Source organism: Psammomys obesus, unplaced genomic scaffold (genome assembly GCF_907164565.1).
Source record: "Psammomys obesus unplaced genomic scaffold, mPsaObe1.curated_primary_1811, whole genome shotgun sequence".
Lineage (NCBI taxonomy): Eukaryota > Metazoa > Chordata > Mammalia > Rodentia > Muridae > Psammomys > Psammomys obesus.
The window spans coordinates 9,403,185-9,412,256 of record NW_026585580.1 but is presented as its reverse complement, the minus strand read 5'-3'; the positions used below and the strand labels follow the sequence as shown (position 1 = coordinate 9,412,256).

The following is a 9,072-nucleotide window of genomic DNA, read 5'->3' as shown; positions in this document are numbered from 1 at the left end:
TATAATTCCACAAATGAACTGAAATGAAAACATAATTATGTCCTGGGAAAAAACTAAACCCAGGGCCGGTGGGACAGGCTGACAGGCTGAATTTGCTCACCAGTGCCCACCCACTGGGAAAATAGAATTAACCCACTAAAGCTGTCCTCCAACCAATAACCCCATGTGTGCCAGAGCTTACACATGTGCACATAAATAAATAATAACAAATGAACAAATAAATAAATAAATAATAACATGGAGCTTACTCTGCAAACAGTAAATATGTAGAGAATCTTGAAACTGGACCCTGAAAATCTGTATTTGATTCAGATAAATATCTAAATTACTAAATAAATTAACTCATTTATTCTGTACTTACAATTATTTTCCATTCTAGCCATTCAGCTGAACGGCTAAAATTCAGGTTTTGGATTAAACAGGATACATGGTAGATACTTTAACCCAAACTAGTGAATTGCTATAGAGCTGAAAACTGACCAAAGCTCTCATCACACTTAGATAACTCACTTCAGTATTTTAATGGCCAATATAATACGATTGTAAGATCATTATGGGTGCCTTCTTGGATCATTTGATATAAGTTGAATTCCCTTTAAAGGGAAGCACTGACTTGGTTTTATTTATTAATTCCCATTTCACTTATTGAGGGGAAGTTGTTGAGATGGGAGGGAAATTCTAAGAATAAATCATGGCTCATCCCAGGTGTTATGTTATCCTGTCATGTAACCTGTACAAGGACCCCAAGCCAAAAGACGTGAAAATAATTATTAAAGGGTAAATTCAATAATGATCACATTAAAGGTGGGGAAAATGTCAATAGCTTTCACATGGCCAAGAAGATCTCAGGCATCTCCCTAGTGGAGTGTGGATGGTTATTGTGATGGTAATCTTGACTGTCAATTTAGTAGGATAATTTCTGTCTTCTTTTCTCTTTCTATTGCTGTGAGAAAACATCTAGACAAAAGCATGAGTCTACTTCAGCTCACAGTTCAACAGAGTCTGCCATGGTGGGGAAGGCACAGCAAGAGTTGCTCACATTAAGTTCACAGTTGGAAAAGTCAGCAAGCAAAGGCCTGGGTGCTAGTGTAGCAGGCTCATTTCCCCATTTCCTGCAATTCAGAGCACCAGTCCTGGGAACGGTGCCAACAACAGAGGGTGAGTATTTCCCACTTCAGTCATTGTAATCAAGACAATCCCATACAGACACTGCCTAGAAGCTCTTCTCCCCCAGGTTATCTAGATTAGGTACATTGCTACTTGTTACTGAGTGGGAGAGCTGAACACAAGACTGAGTGAATAAGACAAAGCCAGCTGAGCGCAAGCTTTCATCATTTCCTGCTTCCTCGCTGCAGACAGAGTGTGACCAGCTGCCTCTCCCTCCTGTAGCCTTATCTTCTCTGTCCTGGTGGACTGTTAACTTCAACTGTGAGCCAAAATGAGTGCTTTCTTCATTAAGTTGCCTTTTTAAGTAAGGCATTTTGTCCCAGCAGTGAGGAAAATAACTGTAGCAACTATGCATTATTATCTTTACTAAAATATTCAAGTTCAGTAGAGAAAGGAGTTAGCCTATAGAACAGTAGTGCAGAAATACTCCTGTCACAGTGATTCCTATTATGTTAATGCCGATAAATTTGCAGATCTGTAAGTCTAATTCTCATCTGGAGTAGTTGCAGAATGTTCCTAGTTTGCTTGTTAATTGAAGGATAAAAATAAAATATTTCATGTGTATTTTTAATATTTGTATGAAAAACCTAATTTTATCTTTTCGAAAACTATCTATTAGCTCCAGGTAAAAAATTAAATTGGTTGACTAAATTATTTCATTTGCTGCAGTGGGAGAAGAGGTCAAGAAAGACTCTATGCAGCTACTAATACAAGGAATGATAATGAAAATAATAATGAGAAGATGAGAAGAAAACAATTAGAATGAGATGGAACTGCAGGCGTGAAAGCTCATGAATGAGAAGTAGCATTTTGTTGTTCAACAATAAGAAAGTCAGAAGGAGGGGAGCTCAGACACAGCTAAGATGTCAGTAACTGAGGGTTGAGACAAATAACTGAAACAAAGTAAGTGTGATTCAGGATTATAAGAAGGTAAATAACGAGAATATTATGACAGCACAGAGGAATGGCATGAAATTTTATAAGAGAATGTTTGGAGGAGTTAGAGTTGGGATGAATCTTTAAAAAATTAATGAACATCATGAGTTTGGAGAGACGATAATGCTCAAGGTGCTCTTGTGGAGTGCTCTCGTTCAGTTCCCAGAACCCACATCAGGACCACAACCCTGTAGGACTCCAACTCCCTCTTCTGGGCCCCACGGACACCTGGGAGCACATGCACAAGCCCACTACAGACACATCAAAAGGTAATTAAAAGTAAAATATTCTCATTGGTCTAAATGGGAAACAACAGAAAAAGCAACTGAAGCAGAGGAGAAAATGCATATGGAAGGATGTGAACCTAACTTGTCAGTGCACTAAAAATACTTCTGTATTGCCCGATTGCAAAGGCTAGTGAACCTCTAACTAGGAAGAAAATGTTGAAAATAACTAAGCCGTGTCATCCTATGCTTAGAGAATCCTTACTGTAGGCATGGGGCTTATCTCTGAGGTATACCACGGATGGGATGTCAAGGTCTTCAGGTTGAGAAATCCACATAACAAAATAAATCTTCCTCTTGCCAATATTGATTGCATCACACAGTGGTGATTCAACATATTACTTTGAACTACCTGTCTTTTTAAAAATTCTGTCAGTATGAAATGGAGGGTAAAGAAAGCAGAAATAAAACAGAAAGACATTTCTCCCAATGTATTCACTAGAGGCTTCTGTTTTTATTTGTTCAATCTAAAGTACATTTATTCATTTTTTTCTATGTATTTATCGAGAACCCATGATTGTTTGTGTTAAAGTGTTCTTTCTTTTACGGAACATTGGAGATAGTCACTAATAAGATTTTAATGTCTTTCTTGGTCAATTAATAATTTCTTATCTCACCTCATTATTCACTTTTTATACTATTTTTTTCAGGGAAGTCCATAAATCAGAGAACTGGACAAGATGTTCATGGAGTTATCATTTGGGCACTAGAGTCTGGAGGTAACCACTAGCATTTCCAGTTTCTCGTGTCCTAGAACAAAACACACAGACAGAGACAGACACTCCATACAAATAGCATACATTTCCAAAGGATAAAAGGCCAGAGATAGAAAAGCCCAACAGCCCTATGCTTCCATGGAGGTCCTCGTCCCTTACTGGTCCTTAGCACGCACCCACTTTCTCACACTTTTACAAGCAGTGATCGCTCTGCACTTGTTCTGTTACTTGTTGGCCTTCGTCAGGAAGGTTTCCGGCCTTCCTCTCTGCCAACTCGTTTGTTTCACATGCTACCCTGATAGCCTCACTGTCCTCTGTGACAATAAAGTTTTCCAAGGAGATCATTTAGTCAATTCTTTCGGAGCTCTGATATTGGCTTTTGATCTATTATCTTTCTGGTATTCTCTACGTGCTAGAAGAAACCAAGGAAGCTGAAGTTCATTGCCTATAACTGGGAAATATTAGGAGAACAAGCAATGCCAGTTCTCACAGTGAAAGAGATAATTTTAGATGCATCTTTGTTTTATATTAATTCACACTGATTTTGTACTCATGGTATTCCTACTAACCCAAAGCAGCCCCATATCCTCTGACCTAAAGAAATGGAACAACTTGGGTGGGTATACAATCTTGTTTCAATACCTTAGGGATTATGTCCTAGTAAATTCAACTGCACTGAATCCGGATAAAATAAGTGAGATGTGTTGTTCAAAAGGATGTGTTTTTCACCTGTCTCTCTTTAAAAGAAACTTGAAAACTGTGATCTCCATCTTTTATGGGAACAAAACATTATACTTAGCTTTCACAGGCAAAATGACTCTGCAATGGCCCACATACCTACACTCAAGTTATTTGAAATACCAAAATAGAAAGAAATTCAATGTGTTTAAGTGAAAAATAAAGATGAACCTGGAAATCATGGATTCTATAATTTTCATGAGAATTTTTAAATATTTTTATGCTGAGGTGATAAAATTTTAGAGTTAACTTATGCAATTGACAGCTTACTTTGATAAGCACCTGGACTGACTGCATCCTCATTTTTTCTAGTGCCTTAAACTTCTGATAGAGAGGGGCCAAAGGAAAGGCAAGACCAGAGCATGGAGTTCATGCCGGCTCACAGGCCTCTTAAAATACTCTTAATTCAACATGTGGATTAGAAAAGGCTCTTTACTAACTGGAATTCAGATAGCCCCTTTTGTTTAACAATCGGGTTATTTTTAATCGCTTGTCAATTTAATTCCACTGAACACACTAATATAAAATAGCACAATATGTGGAATGTATTCCAAAGCAATTGAGTAAACCAAACCAGGCACAACACAGCTTGTGTTTACTTTTGCTTAAGAATAAAGAAGAGAAGGGGGCTGGGGAGATGGCTCAGCAACTAAGACCACTGGCTGCTCTTCCAGAGGACCTGGTTCAATTCCCAGCAGCCACATGGTAGTGCACAGGTGTCTGTAACTCTGTTTCCAGAGATCTGACTCACTCATACAGACATGCATACAGGCAAAACACCAATGTACATAAGATAAAAATAAATAAATTATTTTTAAAAAAGAAATAAAAATACATGAACATGTGCCTTCATTATAGAAAAAAAAAACCTATATTATTACCTACAAATGGTGGATGAGAAAGGGTTATGTAGCAAGTATGGCTGAAGTGACAATCTTTATAAATACTGTTGAATACAACTGTTACTTTTAGAAGCATGCCAATCCTCTACATATTAAGTAAATTAAAATTAGCAAGGTTGAAAAATATCAAGGATAAGAAATGGGGAGGGAACTACAACAAAAAACAAAGAATGTATAACTAAAATAAGCAAATAAATACTACTATATTTCTAATGAGTAGAATAACCACAGAGAAAATGGACTCAAGCACCACAATAGAGAACAGGAAGTTTTCTGGGGAGGGCAAGGAAGAGAGGGAGTAGGTTTGGTACCATTTTCCCACAGATTATTTATTACTACAAAAGAAAAATAATTGCATAGTTGAGAAGTGACACAGTACTGTGCTCGTGCGAGCAGAGTGAGCATCAGAAGTGAGGAATACACAAGCCAGTGTGCCTCAGGATGCACCTGCCCCAGATAGACACAAACACAGCCTTGTGACTTCTTTACCGGGAGCACAGCACCTGGCTCTGCTTATCAAGGAGCATTAGAGAAACCCAAATTGGGAAAGGTTCAATTTTAAAATGTGAGAGGTGGTAGAGAAAAATCACATTCTGTAAGAATCTTACGTTTTTTAACAATCAAACCTGAGAAATATTCCTTTAAAAATCAAACAGCCATGACAACTGACTTAACACCTGGTGTGTCTAAGCTTTGAGAGTAAAGGTGCACAGATGGAAGCGATGGGTCAGTCAATGAAACTAGAATATTTCAGTGAATTAGCAAAAAATTACCATTGTTAAATTCATTGAAGATGAGCGCTACAATTTGGTTATGGAAGAGAATATTGTTCTCAAGAAGTGAAACTCTAATATTCTGCAGAAAGGGGCAGAATATTCTAGAATTTGTTTTTTTTTATTATTTATTACAATTTATTCACTTTGTAGGCCAGCTGTATCTCCCTCTTTCATCCCCTCCCAATCCTGCCTGCCCTCCTTTTTATCCTCCTATTTCCCTCCTCCAGTCCACTGATATGAGAGGTTCTCCTCCCCTTCCATCAAACCCTAGCCTATCAGGTCTCATCAAGACTGGCTGCATCATCTTCCTCTGTGGCCTGGTAAGGCTTCCCCTCCCCCTCAAGGGGAGGTGATCAAAGAGCCAGCCACTGAGTTCATGTCAAAGACAGTCCCTGTTCCCCTTACTAGGGAACCCACCTGAATACTGAACTGCCATGAGCTACATCTGAGCAGGGGTTCTAGGTTATCTCCATGCATGGTCATTGATTGAAGTATTACTCTCAGAAAAGACCCCTGTGCTCAGATTTTTTGGTTCTATTGGTCTCCTTATGGAGTTCCTGTCCCCTCCAGGCTTTTCTATCTCTCCCTTCTCTCATAAGATTCCCTGAAATCTGCCCAAGGTCTTCTGGAAGATCTCAAGCTGTACTATAGAGCAACAGTAATAATAACTGCATGGTACTGGCATAGAAACAGAATATGGAGAAAAATGCAAATAGATCCATACTTACCACCTTGCCGAAAACTAAAGTCCAAATGGATCAAAGACCTTAGCATAAAATCAGACACACTGAATCTGTTAGTAGAAAAAGTGGGCATCAAAACAAAATGACTGCCTACAGATTGGGAAAGAATCTTCACCAACCCTTTATCTGACAGAGGGCTAATATCCAGCATATACAAAGAACTAAAGAAGCTGAAAAGCAGCAAACCAAGTAATCCAATTTAAAAATGGGGGACAGAGCTAAACAGAGAATTCTCGACAGGGGAATATCGAATGGCAGAGAAACACTTAAAGAAATGTTCAGCCTCATTAGCCTTAGGGAAATACAAATCAAAACGACCCTGAGATTTCACCTTACGCCCATCAGAATGGCCAAGATGAAAAACTCAAGTGACAACACATGCTGGAGAGGATGTAGAGAAAGGGGAACCCTCTTCCACTGCTGGTGGGAATATAAACTGGTACAACCACTCTGGAAATCTATCTGGCGCTTTCTCAGACAATTAGGAATAGTGCTTCCTCAAGACCCAGCTATAGCACTGCTAGGTATATACCCAAAATTTGCTCAAGTACACAAAAGGGATAAATGCTCAACCATGTTTATAGCAGCTTTATTTGTAATAGCCAGAACTTGAAAACAACCCAGGTATATACTCACTTATATAGACATATAATATAGAATAAACCTACTAAAATCTGTACAACTACAGAAGCTTACTTAGGAGGACCCTGGGTAAGATGCTCAGTCCTCATTCAGAACAGCAAATGGGATAGACATCAGAAGAGGGAGAAAACAGGAAACAGGACAGGAGCCTACCACAGACAGCCTATCAAAGACTCTACCTGGCAGGGTATTGAAGCTGCTGACACTCAAAGAACTTATTTTTAAATTACGAAGATAAAAATTAGATGGCTGCATTTGTGCATTGACACAGGGATGGGTTCCACTGCATGTACTACCTGTCACTCATACTATAGTTACTTCCACTGCAGACCTGCTAGGAGTCGGCCTGCTGTTGGGGTTAAGGAGGCCAGCCAGCCACTTCACATCAAATTGACCTCAAAGTAAAAATTACACTGGACAGAGTTCAACAAGTAAGGTAGACTTTACCCAAGCCTATTGCAAATATTCTGACACCCTTCTTCCCTAAAATAAAAGGCAGGACATTGTGCCCTAAAATGAGCTGGTGGAAAAAGTGATGACTGATACTAGGGAAATATGGCCAGTCCTGAGTTTGTCTTTTCTTTTGATGGAATTATCTGCATTTGCTCTTTCCTGCACTACTAAAGCTAGACTTTTAATTCTCTTAGCCAAAGCTAATTCCAGGGCCCACACCCTAGCCACACATATTCCCTCGTTAAAGGAGGACGTCAGATTTCTGTCATCTAACTCATGTGTTTGGAACGCTATTCAGAATATCCAAGCAGTATTTGTGAGAGTTTGTTTTGTATCTGTAGAGTCAACAGATGATTCTATTAAGTAATATCTCAAGTCCTCATATCCTTCAGGATATGACTTAGATGAAGGAGATTCTCTCTAGGCTGGGATCGTCGGTGGTGCTTTGAGAGCACATTCCAGGCTCTAACCAGGGCCAGCGCCTGAAGCACTGAAGCACACAGGAGGTGTAAACGCTTCTGCAGAGACATGCCCACATGAAAAGGGGGCACCACCGTCCTTCAAGGGCTGAGCCACCCTTGTGAAGGTTTCCTGAGAAATTCCAAAAGCCAGTATGTGCTAAAGCTCATTGAATTTTCTTTATCTTGCTTTACAAATTATGCCTCTAAACAACCAATTAATTTTTTTCCCATTTATTTTTAAATAGATGAAACTTGCTTACTTACGACTGTCACCATGTGGTGACCTGGAGATTTGTCCATTGGCAAATGGACTAAACAGTTGTTTTTAGCCTTTGTTAATTCCACTTTTGTTACCTGTAAATTATTTATTACAGATTTGACATGACTAGCGGTTTTCATCTTTCATCTGTTGGTTGAGTGTATAGAATGAAAATGTAAAGTTTTTTAAACATTCTGTTAATAGGGTTACTTTGGGGGGAAAATTTTGTAAAATGAATCATTTATTCTTGACAAGGCAGCCACCATCTCTAGGAATATACTTTTTTTAACTGAAAATTGGAAATCATTTCTTTTTGGGGGAATACAACTTAGAATTAAATTGACTCTTTTTTTCTTTTTTTTTAACTTTTTTGTTTTTTATTAATTACACTTTATTCATTTTGTATCCCCCCATAAGCCCCTCCCTCCTCCCCTCTTGATCCCACCCTCCCTCCTCTTTCTGCATGCATGCCCCTCCCCAAGTCCACTGATAGGGGAGGTTCTCCTCTTCTTTCTGATCTTGGTCTATCAGTTCTCATCAAAAGTGGCTGCATTGTCCTCTTCTGTGACCTGGTAAGGCTGCTCCCCCCACACAGGGAACTTCCCAGAGACTCATACTCCAACCAAGGACTATTCATGGAGATAACCTAGAACCCCTTCACAGATGTTGCCCATGGCAGTTCAGTGTCCAAGTGGGTTACCTAGTAACGGGAAGAGGGATTGCCTCTGACATAATCTGATTGGCCTGCTCTTAAATTGACTCTTTACATAGCCTGACAATATAAACTAAGAGTGCAATTGTCAAACCTGGCTATAAGCAGAAGGGAGGTGGAATGGAGCTGGAAGTTAGGCAGTGCTAACCACATGGAGGGAGAAGGGCTGTAGAAGTTAGGTTAAGTTAGGAGCTAGCTGAGAGGCTGCCCCAGCAAAAGACCAACAGCCTTAAACTATGTAGCTCTCTATGTCTTCACTAAACCTCCAGGAAAGGCCCACGAT

General features: G+C 39.4%; 1 pseudogene; it reads right to left on the bottom strand.

Moving 5' to 3' along the window:
• Positions 1 to 3,295: 3,295 nt before the first annotated feature.
• LOC129677274 (serine/arginine-rich splicing factor 3-like) overlaps positions 3,296 to 9,072 on the bottom strand; it is a 38,633-nt pseudogene continuing 32,856 nt past the window's right edge.